The sequence below is a fragment of the Hylobates moloch genome, unplaced genomic scaffold, assembly GCF_009828535.3.
Source record: "Hylobates moloch isolate HMO894 unplaced genomic scaffold, HMol_V3 SCAFFOLD_5, whole genome shotgun sequence".
Taxonomy (NCBI): domain Eukaryota; kingdom Metazoa; phylum Chordata; class Mammalia; order Primates; family Hylobatidae; genus Hylobates; species Hylobates moloch.
The window spans coordinates 45,052,373-45,069,545 of record NW_026652280.1 but is presented as its reverse complement, the minus strand read 5'-3'; the positions used below and the strand labels follow the sequence as shown (position 1 = coordinate 45,069,545).

The window sequence follows — 17,173 nt, the reverse complement described above, 5'->3', positions numbered from 1 at the left end:
AGGGTACAATATTTCAAGAAGACTAATGTCTCCAGACTCACATATTATAAGGAGCAAAACTAGTATGTAAATGATTCAAGACAAACCTTACCTCAAATAACAAAATACACAAATGTGGTCCATATGCGAATCATCATGACAACTTGAAAGGGAAATTAGTTCACTATTAGATTTTACATTGTCTTCTAACAAAAAGCAAATATAAAATGACTGCTAAGTAAATTTACTAGTCTTGACTAGGTTATGACTTAATAGTTTAGGCAGAACTTCAGTTACAAAAGAAATGTATTTTCACTTTTTAAGATAGATAGTTTTGCCTAGGAAGGAATTATTTATAATTCCTGTGTCCATGTGTTCTCATTGTTCAGTTCCCACCTATGAGTGAGAACATGTGGTGTTTGGTTTTTTGTCCTTGCAATAGTTTACTGAGAATGATGATTTCCATTTTAACGGAGATGGAATGAATGAGTGGTACGTGTTTTAGCTAAACAGAGATGTGGAAACCCAGGTGTCTGCAGAGGAGATGCCAAAAAGAAACAAAAGGAAGCTCCATTGAGAAGCCTCGAAAGACTCAAAGACTGGAGGCAAAAAGGATTGCTGATGCTAAGGGACAGACTTGAGGCTGAAAACAGGACTGTTTGAAATTCTTAACAAGAACAACTGGACTCCCAGATCCCCTCGTCAACTCTTTGCAGCCTGACAACTACCCCTCTCTCACCCTGTAAGAGAGATGGTGGGGTATTATTCTCTGGAGTAACTTAACTATAGAGGCTACAAGCTTAGCATTATTGGAGATAGTGGCAGATAAGGGTGAGATACAACATAGAAATCTGGGAGACTAAGTAGAAATCTGCATTCCGAGTAGTAACGAACTCTCCTTTCCCTTCAAGCCTTCTTAGGTGGCTCAGCTCCCAGGACACTGGCAACCAGGCTGTACTTCCCAGGCGGAACATTGGAGGGGGCACCTTCCTAGAGGGTCTGACTACCCGAGGGGGAAGAAATCTTGCTATTCTTGAGGGCATTTCGGTGAAACAACTCAGCTTTGTCTAATGGTTTTATGGTAATATCCTGGAGCCCATAATACATTGCTTGAGCAGACAGCTAAAGAATACCAGATACGGAGGAAAGTCTCCAACAAAAAGAGACCAAAGCAAGCTAACCAACAAGAAATTGAAAGAAACAAAGACTCTGGAGAGAACAGAAAGCTGTTACATGTAGCTTTAAAAAGCTGAAATGTGTATTATAGATAGTAAAAAAGAAATTGTGTTCATGAAACTAAACTGGTGCTATGAAAAGGGAGAAATTAGAGAAAATTAAATTCTTAAAAATTAAAAATGTTAGGTGAAATAATATAATCAACAGAACAAAGATGAGAGACTCTTCTAGAGATAGATGACAAAAAGAAGACAAATAGAAAAGATAATAACGTTAGAGTTTGAGTCTCAAGGTTAGTTTCAGAATGAAAGAACAGAAGAAATAGAGGTCAGAAATTGCTAAAAGTACATAACAAAATTTCCTGGAACTGAATAAATGAGTAAAAGTCCCTGAATTTCAAACATTATCAACTGGGGGAACTCATGCCTATCACATCAAATATACTGTTATGAGACAATAGAACACCAAGGATAAAGAAGAAATCATAAGTGTTTTCAGAGAGAAGAAGGAGGGAGGGAAGAGGAGAAGGAAGAAATGAACAAGCAAGGAAAGGAACAAAGAAAGACAGTCTGTCCACCCCAGGGTATAGAAAAAATACAACAAAATCTTCAGTTTTTATTTTTATTTTTTATTTTTTGGAGACAAGGTCTTTATCTGTCACCCAGGCCTGGAGTGCAGTGGTGTGATCACAGCTCACTGCAGTTTCAAACTCCTGGGCTCAAGCAATCCTTCCGTCTCAGCCTCCCTACTTGGGAGGGTCCCAGCTTCTTGCTGGGACCACAGGTAAATGCCACCATGCCTGGCTAATTTTTTTTTTTTTTTTTTTTTTTTTTTTTAGAGAGGGGGTCTCACTATATTGCACAGGCCAAAAATCTTTATTTCTTTTATACTGAAGATAACCCATATGTTTTGCAAGCATGTTATATTGGTTGTTACTGGGGCTTTATAACCACTTAAAGACAAAACATCCTTAACTTGGTGAGTTTAATTTAGGAGAAAAATGCTAAAACAGACACTCCTAAAAAAATATATTTCCTTAGTCAGTCAGTCCTCTTTCATTTTCTTTGTTCTCCTCTGCACTCTACATAGTGTGAAATGCTGTGCCTGTTCTTTGTGCTTCCATTATTTCTCAATATAAAATAATTAAAATCTGCTTTGAAAAATAACTATATGTAATCTAATACAAAGTTTATATAAAATATATTTGATATAAAGTATAGATTTACACATTTTATGTATTCTGAACTTATATGCATATCTCATTTGAAGTTGACAACAACTCTTTGAAGTATTATTATTCTTATTGTAGGGATGAAGAAATAGTGGCCCTTGGTGGTGGACCTCTCCCAGGTTGTGTAGCTAACAAGGGATAAAGACCAAATGGAATCTTTATTTTCAGAGTTTTGGTCTACTTGGGCCAAACACTTTCTAACTAATAAAAAGGCTAATCTTTATCAAAAGCATACATATAACTTTAAAACTTCCAGATCACATATATAGGATGACCAATTCTGGTTTGTCTGGGACTTTCCTAGTTTCAGCACTGAAAATCCTGTATCCCAGGAAATCCCTCAGGCCCAGACAAAACAGAATGTCTGGCCACTTTACATTCAGCAGTCAGTCCAAGAGACTGTAATAGATACCCATCATGGGAACTGAGAGAGACACAGGGAAGGAAATGCAAGTAGAAGAAAATGATCCAGAAAGTTTGTATAGACAAGAGTAAAACTGATTTCTTACCCTATCAAAGAAGACCAGTTGTAACAACCACTACAACCCAACAATTGGCACCAACTTTTCAAAAATGTTTATGTAACCAAATGTATCTGTAGATTTAAGATTGATGACTATATCATGAAGTGTCCCAAAGACACACAAACTTGGTACTACCGTATCTTGAAAAGTAAAACCTCTCTTAAGTGTTTTATGAGAAGAAATCACAAAACACTCAGACAGATATCCTAGGGCCAAATATCCTAAACCTCTTTTTGAGATCTTGATCTCCTCAACGTCTGCCTCATTGAAGTAGCTGCTCCCCAACCCAGCTTACAGTCTGCCCCCAGCCCCCTACCTATAGTACGCCAGATTCTGTTTCCTGCCTGCTCTTCTCTCATTCTCACCATCTTAAGAGTGTTCTTTTTCTTGGATATTTCCCTCCTTGCCCTTTCTTAAAACCAGCATAAGTCCCATTAATCTTCTTCTATGTCTCTTTAGACATTAAAGAGCATCTTCATCCCCTTATGCTCCTCTCCCCTATAAGCTCCTGCAACAAAAATCCAGAGAACTAGAGATGCCTCTTCAAAGATGAGGAGGAGGGTGAGGAATGAGGAAATGCTGCAATTATTCCTACTTGAATATTACAGTGTGTGTGTGCGCATGTGTGTGTGTGTGTGTGTGTGTGTGTGTGTGTAGATTATGAAGATAAAATAATGTCATTACAGAAAATTTACAAAAAATGAATTAAGATTTTTCATAAAGGATCCACAATCATTTTGGTAGGAATTTTTTAGCCTTTATCTTCCTCTCTGGTGCCTACAGGTGTTCTAATATAGTTGAAATCATGGTGCACATACACATGCAAGCTGATTTTTAACCTAAGTAAGCATTAGCCTATGCCATTCTGTTTTTTATCAAAACTATCATTGTTCCCCATTATTTGCTATCAAATATATGAATTATATTTTATATTAATACTATACTAATTATATTTATAATACTATACTAATTATATATATAATACTAAGTTTATTTTGTAATTAGCATATTTATACATACAGCCCTTTGCATGATTACAGTTATTTTCATGTGACAGGCATATATAACAGGTGTCCATTTCAACCAATTTTTAAGTTTATTGGCATTTAATAGGATTATATGTAGCATGCTGCTGTGGTTTTCTTTGTTTTTAAAATGTATGTATGTAAGGTATACATGATGTTTTGATATACTTATTTTGATATATATAGTGAGGTGATTACTACAGTTAAACAAATTAATATTCCATTGTTTCCTATAGTTACTTTCATGTGTGTGTATGAGCACGTTTGTGTGAGTTAAGAGTACCTAATAATCCACTTTGGGAGGCCGAGGCGGGGGATCATGAGGTCAGGAGATCGAGACCATCCTGGCTAACACGGTGAAACCCCATCTCTACTAAAAAATACAAAAAGTTGGCCAGGCGTGGTGGTGGGCACCTGTAGTCCCAGCTACTTGGGAGGCTAAGGCAGGAGAATAGGATGAATCCAGGAGGCAGAGCTTGCAGTGAGCCGAGATTGCACCACTGCACTCCAGCCTGAGCAACAGATCCAGACTCTGTCTCAAAACAAAACACAACAAAACAAAGTACCTTAATTTACCCCCTTGGCAAATTACCAGTATACAATACAATATTATTAACTGTAGTCTTCGTGCTATATGCTAAACCTCTATGCTTAACTATATAACTCTCTTTTTGTACCTTTTGATCTATATCTTCCCATTTCTGCCTGCTCCTGGTAACTATTGCTTTACTCTATTTCTATATATTTGATTTTTTTAAAGATTCCACATATAAGTGAGATCATGCAGGATTTGTCTTTCTGTGCCTGGCTTATTTCATTTGGCATAATGTCCTCTATGTTTATCCATGTTATGGCAAATGGCAGGATCTCTTTTTTGGGGGCTGGATAAGATTCTGCATATGTATATCACAATTTCTGTATTCATTCCTCTGTCAGTGAACACTTTGGTTGTTCCCACATCTTGGTTATTGTGAATAATGCTGCGATGAGCATGGAAGTGCAGATACCTTTAGGAGTTGGTGTATTTCCTTTGGGTATATACCCATAAGAGAGATTGCTGGGTATATTTTTAAGTTGATTGGCATTTAATAAGATAATAAATAGCATGCTGCTGCTTTGAATCTTCCATATTTGTCTGTAGAGCCCCTGTTTTCTAATGCAGTTTATGTATAGTTTTTCTACTTTTTCTTGGACAGTGTCTATTTTAATTACTTTTAAATGACTTGGATGTATTAATGTTTTCTCTTTTAACAAAAATCACAATTATACCCCAAATTATTTTTGCATAAAAAGTATATGCTTTTAAAAATAAATGATATGACAAAAATATCAGCTATAAAACTATCACCATGAGAATACTGCCTGTCCTAGTCTCTTAAGGATATTTATTAGGGAGGAAAAAAATAACAGAGGTCATTTGCTTTTCAGTGACCAGGTTCTTCATACACATGGATGTCTCACAGATCAGCTAAGACCTGTGTTTGAACACCTTGGTCACCCCTGCAAGGAGCCTGCTGCCAGCATTTGCCATCCACAGAAGTGTGCTAATAGAGTCTATTTCTGGAGAATGGAGGAGAGATTAACTTCTTGTTCATGATAAATCAAGGGTATCTGATTTGCCTGTTACATGCCCAGTTTTCTTTGGAAGCAAGCCCTAGAAGCTATTTTTCTGATCTAATCCTAATTCTCACGTTAGTGCTTATGAAAGAGAAAAACAACATTTACTCAAAATAAAGACTGAGCTCTAGCCATTATAAATCTTATCAATTGCCTTGTGAAGGTTAGGGGGAAAAAGAAGGAAAAAAATGATTGTGCTCACTCACACTTGCATCTGGACTAATGTTTCTATTCCTGTTGCAGAGTGTTCTGAGATTTCTAAGACTGGCACAAATGGAAATAGCAGCAGAGATAAAGTTGGGAACCTTAAGAGATACCTGACTGATGACTGCTGCACTATAAAGAGTGGCCAGTAACAGTTCAATAAGGAAAATTATTATAGTTTACTTGTTACTGGGAAATATTAGCAAACCTAAACATTTCATTTTTTTTTCTATTTTCCTTATAAGCCACCAAGATCAGTAGAAGTGCTCTTAACAAATATTCGCCATGTTAATTTTTAGAATCACACACATGCATACATACATACATAAGATGTATAATGATTTTTTGGCTTCAGTAAAGGTACTTGGTACATAATATACATTCTATATAATATTTTGGTTAATTGCCTGAAGAGAAGTGTGTTTTTCCCAAGACAAATACAAAACATATTTATCTAAGATGTAGGCCAACAAATAACCATTTTCCATAGGTTAAGATATACACTTGCGCATGAGCAGTTCTTCAGTCTCAACAACCATTTTTCGAGTATCAGTTATGTGCTGGTGCTCACTCTGAGATACAACAGAGGTGAACAGAGCAGCTGAATGTGAACCATTGATGGCCGCACCTCTGTCCACCCTTCTTAGTTCATTTGTGTTTTGACACCATCCGTTAGCCTTGGGAAGGCATGTTTTTCACAGAGGGATAACAAAACACAGGGACAGAAATGTGTGCTTTCTGGACTATTGGGTTATTTCTTCCCATTTATTTGTGAAGTCATTAGAATGCCTGTCTATCAGCATTACATAGAGCCTGCAGTTTCCCTAAGAAACTGTCAACTTTGGGGACAAAACTAAGGAAAGTTTCTTACTCCTCTGTTTCTATCTTTTGATCTTTTTAAAAGACATCTAATAACAAAGTTAGGCTAAAAGGCTAAACGCTGGTAAGCCACCAATCTATATGGGGCATCAAAATATCACTAAAATAGGCCAGTAATATGATGCCAATTAATCAAGTTTTCCCTCGTGGTTTCTTAAGATGGTGTTGCTCTAGATATGGTAAAATGTAACCTAAAATAGAAGATTCAAAACCATCCACAAACAAACAAAAACAGAAAGCTTGCTTTCTGGCATCAACGTTTTGCCGTTGAATATTTTTGAGATGTCCACGTAAGTTCCAAGGAGCAGCTGCAGCCACACCACCACCCTGAACCAGCCAGCTGACAGTTGCCTAGAGTTGGCAGCCACGGCTAGCTGAAATTTGGAAACTCCAAAATGCTTAGGGCTAAGATGTGTCCAATTACCAAGATTATAAAGCCTTCATTAGGCTTTTGAAGAAGTTGTGTGGTCTGTAGAATTGCATGTTTTGAACATAAAGAGGTTAGTTATTTGCAGAGGCAGCAGATCTTTTGGCCCCAGTGACCATTAAATATTAATAAATATTAAACACAAATTAATTAATGGTGATTTAAGGGGACCCCATATTGTTAATTCACGTCAGACTCTATTTGATGAAATGTATCTTTTTCCTTGTTTCCATTCACTCAATGTCTCTTCTTTGAGATATACACGTGTATAACACGCACACACACACACACACACACACACACTCATTTTCTTTTCCAGTCCGCACTCAAGTTTTGCAAGACAGTCCTGAAAAAGAAGTTCCAGTAGGAAGATAGAAGTGTTTTTTGCACTCTCTCCTGTTGTTTGGTCGAAATCAGTTCTTCCACAAGTCTTACAGCAAGTTTTTCTCTAACAGAGTATGCACAGATTGGACAGTTGCCCTCCAAAACACTGGCAAGCAGGCGGCACAATGATTTCTTCTTCTAACGGATCCCAACTCATTTACTAAGACTCATTCAACTTTTAACAAAAAATTTGTCATTTCCCATTCTTACTACAGCCATTGCCATCCTCTGTAAAATTATATGTGGATATTAAAACTTAAATGCTGTCCTACAATAAAAATATTTTTAATGCCCACCTCAAAGTTAAGAAAAAAAGTTTACTTATTTGTATTTTGTGCACCTGGGAAGTTATTCACGCTGAGTAACAGTACAAAACTTGAGCTGCCTTGCTTTCTGCTTCCAGGAATGCCAATCAGAGAACATTCTTTTTCAGGCAGCCAAGTTTGGAAGTCAGTTGGTTTCTGGCAGTGAGTAGGGGGAGGGGATGGCAGGGGAAGCATAGTGAGTCCTCGGGCTGATGTTCAGCTTTCAAGTGTTTCCGTAATATCCATCAATGAAAGCATCTCCTTTTACCCACGTAGAGACAGGTAAAAAGACAGCTGAGTAAATCAGCATTAGATGTAACAGCGAAAGCTCAGTCAGAGGGAGGGGGGAGGGAGGGCGCATGAAAGCCTGCCATTGGCGAGCTTACCAAAGGCATCTGCCAGTGGGACTTCAATGGAATGTGAAACCAAATCATTTTCAAGTTAAAGATAGACACAGTACACACCAGGATCTAGAGGCTGGATTTCATACTCATAGCTCTCCCTAGAATTTCAGGGAGTTCTGTTATGATCTCTGTTGTAATTAACAATTTGGTTCAAGTTTGTTCTTTAAATGAATATGCTAAGAATTCACATATGTTCTGGATGTACTGGAATTAAAAGGATTTAAGAGATCATGGTGTGCATGTTCTAGGGTAAGTGAAAAGATTGGTTTTTAAAGTGCATTGCTTTTCTGGGACGGTTAATGTTGAATTTTTCTTTTTATCTGTGTGAATGAAAAGGTGATAGTAAAGATTTTTCAGTGTTGTAGCTTGCTTACCTTTCTTAAGATACTTGGTATTTTACATTTTGTGCAGCAGAAAGAGGATTTTCGCTTAGTTTTGAAATTTACATTGCAAGTCTGTAACTTCAGTTTTGATTTTATCCTTATTTGTTTTTTCCTCTGTTCTCTTAAGCACTATGAGTTTACTGAGTTACAATCTCAATAGTTTTATGTCACAACACAGACTGAATGTTACTGTGTCTATTATGCCATTGGATGAAACTGTATTATTGTGAGATGGAGTTCAGTTTCCCCTGCATGGTACTAAGTCACTTCCCAATTTGAGAAACAAAAAAAAGAAGGAAAAAGGAGAGGAAAGGTGCTCTAAAGGTGGCCTAAAACTGCGTAAGGAGCCTTTAGAAGATATTCTACTTTTTAAAAAGCAACTGAGAAAAAAATAGGCACTTTTCAGGAAAAGAAGAATTAATAGAAGTTATTTTTTAGTGTTACCTCATTAATTCCAAGCAGGTTCCCCTCCTTCAAAAAAAAAAAAAAGCTGATATTTGCTAAGTGGATGGTGGCGTTCTGATTTTACAGAGCTTGAGAGAAGACAAGGGAGAGGAAGAGTTGTCTGATGTTGCCATTGTCGCACTGTTTTAGGATTTCAAACTTCTTCTTGAAAAGAATGACAAACTTTAGTTCTCTTCATGTTTTGCCCATGTATAGGTTTTGTTTCTTGTTTTGTCAAATGACCTCTCCCTCTGCTCTTAGAGACAGCTTTTCCAAACTTGCACAGCATTCCTTCTGAATAAATACTGTCCATAATAGTCACAGAGTACATGGTGTGAATTGGAAATTCTACTTTATATGGGGAAAATAAATCTGCTGACACTGTTATTACAGAGTGCACAGATGAACAGTTGTTAAATGTAACTGGCCAGTTTTTTGTCTTGTCAAATAGGCCAGATTCTAATGAACTAAGTTGGCTAAACTAGGTACAAACAATGAAAGGCTTATTATGGATTTTTCATTCAACTTTGATGAGAATAAGTAATATACTGTGTCACTCTTCTAAAATGAAAAACGGGCATTATATTGATAACGTCATTTGATTTTACAACTACTGAGTAATCTAGTGAGGCCAAGCAAATGTGAAGTTGGCAGAGCTCAGTTCTGATGCCCCTTTCCTCCTTTCTCTGTCCAATTTTCCCTCCCTCTCAGTCCTCCTTATCCCTCCAGATCCCCGATGAATATGACTACTCAGCGCCCCCCTTTTCTTGTCAAGCAAGACCTATACTCAAGAAAGAATCTGACTTAAGAGAGTTTTAAAGTCAATGTACTAAGTCCCCCAGTAATATTTGCTTTTCAGTGTAAATATCTGACCTTGTGACAGTTAAGACAATTTGTTAAATGATAGTTAACCTTGGGTAATACTTATAATTAACCCCTTTAGGTTGCAAACAATTGCAGTTAATTTTCATTTCCGCATAATCAGGTGTTAACTTTGTAAATTTTCTGTGGTCACATTGGATGCCTTGTGACATTGTATTACCAGTTGTGTACTGAATGGTTGACAATAAGAATGAACCTGGCAGAAATCACAGGTGCTTCCAAGAAGTTTGTGAATGCATGCACCTGGGTGCTCACCATACACTCAGGTACACACACTAACACATGTAGGCATACCTTTTATGTAACTAATATGTTTTTTATTGAATTATAAAATAAGTGAAAATATGTTAGGCTTACCAGTGTGGGATTTGGAATTTTTTCAGTGTGTCAAAAAAAACACAAAAAAGAATAAAAAATGTAAAATTCTAAAATGAAGAATGTTAAACTATGTGGCCAAATAGTGTTGACAGAAAAAGAGACAAATACTTCTCTACTACTATTATATCACTTTTATAGTTTCTAATTCTCGTATAAAATTGTCAATCTTAGCTTTTATTCCTTAGAACATCCTAAGCGTAGTTTTATAATCTATTTCTGATAATTATAGTATCTCAAGTATTACTAGATTTGTTTCTATTATTACTCTTCCTGCTAGTTCTCATTCATGGTGTCTTAATTTCTTGGTTGCTTGGATATCTTTGACTCTATGCTGGAAATGCATTTTAAAAATTACATTATAATTCAAGATCATAAGAGTAAGTTGAGATCTAAGTGATAATGTTTTCCACCAGAGAAGACTTTGGTTTGCTTCTGCCAGGCACCTGGGGGCGATATCAGACCAGAATCATCTTAGACAAAGTACAACTCCTGATGTTACCTGAATCACCTCTGTGACAAGAAGGCTGCAAATCAGTGAGAGGAATGGTAGGTTCACTCCTCCTCTAAAGGAAAGTATGACCTTTCATGACACCAGTATAAAGCTGGATTAGTTAATTAAAGCCCCACCTGAGGGCCAAGGACTTTGGCTTTTCTATGAAGCACAGAAAGCTACTTGAAGTATAAAGCTGGATTCTCAGATCTTTTTTCCTGATAGTCATATGCCCAAGGGCTTTTAAAAGTGACCTCACCTCTCTGATTTCTGATCTTCTAAGTTTTCATGTGCCAAATCTTCACCATCTTATTAAAGGCTCTTTGCTGTTTCTTGTTTGTTTGGTTGGTTTTTTGTTTTGTTTTGTTTTACTCTGTTGCGCAGGCTAGAGCGCAGTGACATGACGTGATTGATCTCCGCACACTGCAACCTGTGCCTCTTGGGTTCAAGCGATTCTCGTGCCTTGGCCTCCCAAGTAGCTGGGATTATAGGCACATGCCACCATGCTTGGCTAATTTTTATATTTTTAGTAGAGTTGGGTTTTCAACACGTTGGCCAGGCTTATCTCGAACTCCTGGCCTCAAGTGATCCACCTGCCTCAGCTTCCCAAAGTGCTGGGATTACAGGCATGAGCCACCATGCCCAGCCTCTTTACTGGTTTTATATCTCAAATATCTTTACTTATTACATCGGGTATATCAGTCCAGATTCTCTCATTACTGTTACCAGATATGGAAATTCATCCTACTGCTATTATAATTATTTTTTTACACTCTTCATTCTAGAGAAGATATCAAAGTTTGCTGATACCATTAATAATTTCAGATAATTTTTCTGATTTTATTTTTTAGTTGTGACCTGATATATTTAGACTTTTTTGGAGAAAATTGCATATGCATGCTGATTGAAAGATTCATGTTTTCTGACTTTATTTGAGCTGTCAACACCACTTAACAGTTCTTTTTTTTACTTATACGTTAAATTGTGGGATACATGTGTGGAACGTGCAGGTTTGTTACATAGGTATACATGTGCCATGGTGGTTTGCTACACCCATCAACCCATCATCTACATTAGGTATTTCTCCTAATGCTATCCCTCCCCTAGCCCCCAATTCCCCGACAGGCCCCAGCGTGTGATGTTCCCCTCCCTGTGCCCATATATTCTCATTGTTCAACTCCCACTTATGAATGAGAACATGTGGTGTTCGGGGTTCTGTTCCTGTGTTAGTTTGCTGAGAATGATGGTTTCCAGCTTCATCCATGTCCCTGCAAAGGACATGAACACATTGTTTTTTATAGCTGCGCAGTATTATTTGTCCCTAGCTGGCCCCTTTCCTTGGCAATTTCTTTAACTTCTAATCCATCCCACAAGCATCCTTCACTCTCAGAAGTTGATTTTGACTCTTTCTGCTCTCTCTTGGCCTATATCCAGTATTAAGACATTTAAAAAATCATCTTAAATCCCGTGCTTTCCATTCTCTCTGCAGTTGCTCTACTTCAGGTCTTCATCATTTAACTTGGCTATTATATGGTCTTCCAGTTGTTCTCCTGTCTCTAAGCTCCATCCACACCCTCACCCCGCCACTACACACACATCTTGCTGAAACCAACATACCTATCTTCTAAAAACCATAGACTTCAATTAATTGCTCCCCTACTTAAAAATCTTTAGTTGTTCATGACTCCCTTCAAAATAAAGCTTAGTGTCCTTAGTATGTCTTAAAAGGTCCATCACAAAGCCTTGACCCATTTCTCAATCATTGACTCCACTACTTCACTGGTTATCACCAACACTTCAGTCACATACAATGGCTGCCTCCACAATATGCCGTATACTATCTTAGCTCTGTGCTAGTCTACCTTTCCCCACCTCCCCCTCAGAATGCCTATTGCTTCTCTCCTTTGTGGGAAAACCCTACTTTTCCTTTAAGGTTGACCTCATAAGTCACCTTCACTGTACTTTCTGTACTTTCTTTTTAAGTGTATAGCTCACCCACTGTTCTGGGAGTCCCTAATGCCATGGCTTGTGTCTTACTCACTTTTTTATTCTCAGTAACTGACACATAGGAACCACTCAAAAAAATGTTTAAGAAATGAACAGATGACTATTCCAAAGAAGTTTGTTTCTGAGGAATTTCTTTTGTTAATATATTCTTTTCCATTCTAAACATCATTTTTTCTTTTGACCTTAGACTCTTTGTCTAGAATAGTGATCATCAGTAATCCTGTATGTCAAGTGGAGTCAGTAAAAACGTTTATTTGATTGGTTGTTGTCACTATCTTGGGGAAAACGAATTCTCTATTTCCTTTTTTTTTTTTTTTTTTTTTTTTTTTTACCAAATGTGATGTATAACTTGATTATGATGACGAGAGAGAGTAGAAGTTTAAGTATGGTCAATCAGCTGTTTATTATCAGAGATTCATAATCAAAAGAGTCATAGAGTGGGAAAAGTGACATATTTCAACAAGTCTAGTCCAGAATGTTAAATAGCACAATGGGAAAATGTCAGTGAGGCACAACTAAATGAAAATGATCTCATTGCACACAACCTCAATTTCAACCATTAGAAAACACTGGTTTGTTTTCAAATCACAGTGCAGTGCTACAAAGAAAGCAGTTGAGTGTTTATGTAATACAATTTTGTGACCCTAATCTTCAAAGCTTGTGGAAAACTTTTCTTAAAATTTTTAAGGCCTTGGCCAGGCACGTTGGCTAACGCCTGTAATCAAGCACTTTGGGAGGCCAAGACAGGCGGATCAGAAGGTCAGGAGATGGAGACCATCCTGGCTAACATGGTGAAACCCCCATCTCTACTAAAAATACAAAAAAAAAAAATTAGCCGGGTGTGGTGGTGGGGACCTGTAGTCCCAGCTACTCAGGAGGCTGAGGCAGGAGAGTGGCATGAACCTGGGAGGCTGAGCTTGCAGTGAGCCAAGATCACGCGACTGCACTCCTGTCTGGGTGACGGAGCGAGACTCTATCTCAAAAAAAAAAAATTTAAGGCCTTGAAGTGCAATTTGAATATCATCTTTCTAAAAGCCTATGCTAAGCAAAGAAAAACTGTATTTGTTTATTAAACATTGAATATAGTTGATGGGAACCAGAGGAAGAGGAAATATAACTTATTAATTCCAAGGATGTTTAATTAATTTTATATTCTTTGGACCACTTATAAATTTTTACACATTTATTGTGAGGCTTTGATATGCCAACTTCTGAGATTTAGATAAATAAGAAACTTGGCTTATATTATTTTTCATACAGGACACTCCTACCTTCACAAAGGGAAAAGCCCCAGTATGGGTGGGGCCAAAATGTATCTTCAGAAAACATCTTTGAATTTAATGAAATGTTCAAACTCAGTGTTTGAGATCCCAGAATTCTTCATCACAAAATATGAAAATATGATATTGGCCTTTGTTTTTTGCCTCATCTATAAAAGAATTCTGAACTAGCTCTTGAATAATGGCTGATTTCTAATCATAACTTCCAAATAGCTGAACTCATTTTTCTCATTAATTCAATAATTTGAGCTCCTACCTTTTGTTCCAACTGTGTAGACAATGAAATTACTTATTTACCCCCTTCACAGGACACTGGTACTGAAGGATATCGTGTTAAAACAATGAATTTAATTAACAATTTTTGTTGTTGTTGAAAAGGGAAAACAAAACCCTCAAACCTGAAAAATTCCATATGCCTTCATTTTACTTTTTCTTATTACAGAAGCAATGTAGGAAAATCATGACTTTACCTGTTTTTGGTTGTCGTTTTGTTTTCTTGTTGTTGTTTCTTTTTTGAAACAAAGTCTTGCTCTGTCGCCCAGGCTGGAGTACAGTGGTGCGATCTCAGCTCACTGCAGCCTCCACCTCCTGGATTCAAACGATTCTCCCACCTCAGCCTCCCAAGTAGCTGGGATTACAGGCACCCATCATCATGTCTAGCTAATTTTTTGTATTTGTAGTAGAGACAGGCTTTCATCATGTTGGCCAGGCTGATTCGAACTACTGACCTCAAGTGATCTGCTCGCCTCAGCCTCCCAAAGTGCTGGGATTACAGGTGTGAGCCACCATGTCCAGCCAACAAATTTTTTTATATATCTTTCATTGATATTTTAAATGTATTTGTCCTAATCTCCACACATATTTAAAAAGTCATTTTGCCTTTCTCAACAACTAGTATTTTCTTCTCAGAAAGGTAAGTTAGAGGATAGTCTTGAGATTCTTAAAAAATCTCTTGTTTAGTAGATACTTTTATTACAGAAGAGCTTAAAGAGAGCTGAATAAATTCTGAAAAAAAAGTTAAGTCAAACTTTTTTTATTACATTTTGAATTAAATCTTAATATAAAATAGAAATACATTTATTTGCATAAATAAAGCTGGACTTGGCATTTTTACAAAATAAAAATGATATAAAGATGACTCAGACACTCTGAATCATGAAAGTTTTATAAACCTCTAAATATTTTAAAAACAGCAATAGAGTTACTTTATTTTTCTTTTTTAAGCCTCAGTTTATTTTTTGTACTCATTCCTGTATAGTCTGATAGTTCACAGATTTATAGATGCTGAAACAATGAATTCACTGAATTAATCACAGTTCAGGAATACAGATGCCTTAATTAGTTTTTTAAAAGATAATATTTTTAATGAAATTTATCTTCCAATGCATATGAACTTCCAGGTCTTAGATTGTTCATTTCTACATATTTGTAGAATCATGTTTACTAACAAAAAGATATTTAACACCTCAGATAAATGTAGCAATTCTTCCAAGATGCATCCAGTGTTTGAAGTTATTTTGTAGGTAAGAGACATTTATTTTACGTATGATAAAACTAAGACGTAGGCCGGGCATGCTGGCTCACGCTTGTAATCCCAGCACTTTGGGAGGCCGAGGCGGGCGGATCACGAGGTCAGGAGATCGAGACCACGGTGAAACCGGGCGTGGTGGTGGGTGCCTGTAGTCCCAGCTACTCGGAGAGGCTGAGGCAGGAGAATGGCGTGAACCCGGGAGGCGGAGCTTGCAGTGAGCCGAGATTGCGCCACTGCATTCCAGCCTGGGCGACAGAGCGAGACTCTGTCTCAAAAAAAAAAAAAAAAACTAAGATGTAGACATATGAAGTGTTCCAGATATACTATGGGTGGTTTCCTCAGGTAACAAACAACTCTCAATTTCAGTGACATATAGAAACCAGCTTTCCTTCTCACTTACACAATTTAGCCACCACGGATTAGCTTAAGGTTCTTCTTTACACCGCTATTTTCACCTGGAAATGACCCATTTTCCTTATGCTCACATTCCCCTAGCCAAAGCATGCCAGGCGGCCACACCTAACTTCAGTTGGATGGGAAGTATAATATGATCTTACCATTGATCTAGAACAAGTGAGCCCCAGTACTGGGGCTTAACCCAGGAGGGTTTTTGGCTTTGCCTAGGGCAGGAAAGAATTCAAGGGCAAGCCAGTGGTGTTAGACAGCAACTTTTACTGAAGTGGCAGTGTACAGCAGCAGAGATACTGCTCCTTGCAGATCAGGGCTACCCCATAGTGTGTCCAGAGTAGCAGCTGAGAGGCAGTTTATATTTATTTAAAGTCATATTTATATCTTTAATTATAAGCAAATTAAGGGGTGGTTTATGCAGAAATTTTTAGGAGAAAGGTGGTAACTTCTAGGTCATTGGTCATTGCCATGGAAAGGGGTGGTAACTTTTGGGTGTTGCCATAGCAATGGGGAACTGAAATGGCATACTGCTAAGCATGTCTTATGGAAAGCTGTTTCCATACTGGCCCTGTTTTAGCTAGTCCTCAACTCCTTCCAGTGTCTGAGCCCAGCGTCTGGAGTCAAGTCCCTCCTCTACCTCACCATGTGCTTAGAAAGAGAAAGGACTGGAATATTTACGTAGAGCTCTGAGGAATGTCTACACTATTGGATAATAGGCAGCCTAAAACTCCCTTAGTAACACAGACTTAGACTTAAAGTCATATATACCTGTGAACAGGTCCATACTTGGTAAATGTACACTACCTGCGATCTGATACTAACGTCTATTGCCTGTTTACATCTTTTGGCTCTCATCTCCACTGAGACTTTTCAGCTGTCTAAATCTTTACCATTTCCATGTCTGTGACCTTTTCTGTCAGCTTCTCCACCACTATGGAATTCTAGGATTTTACCTATCCTTACACTTACCACTCAGGGAGTCCTGCCCATAAACAGTTTTGGGAAGTGAAAGGATACTCCGTTGGGGCAATTCCTACAGAATGTAGAAAGCAAATGTGAAATCTTAACGCTTTCTCCTCTCTAGGAACTTCTCATATGTAGTAGAGAAATGGAGAAAAAGGAAATTTAATACAATTCTAATCCCCAGCCCCCACTTTTACCAGTAAACAAGTAAAAGGACTAGGCTCAGGGAATATGGCACAGAGGAATGGTGAT

At 37.6% G+C, this 17,173-nt stretch overlaps 1 protein-coding gene across 22 annotated transcripts in view; it reads left to right on the top strand.

The window, feature by feature from the left end:
• The window catches only part of DTNA (dystrobrevin alpha), a 391,156-nt gene that overhangs the window by 85,705 nt on the left and 288,278 nt on the right, over positions 1-17,173 (top strand). For 8 of the 22 annotated variants that reach the window (XM_058438475.1, XM_032152541.2, XM_058438471.1 and 5 more), the window contains exon 1: positions 8,198-8,404. The exons of 13 other annotated variants lie outside the window; for them this stretch is intronic. The gene's annotated coding sequence lies outside the window, so the exon portion shown is untranslated. Of the gene's footprint in view, positions 1-7,967; positions 8,034-8,197; positions 8,405-17,173 lie in introns of those variants that run through there. One more of the 22 variants, XM_058438463.1, reaches the window with a different exon arrangement.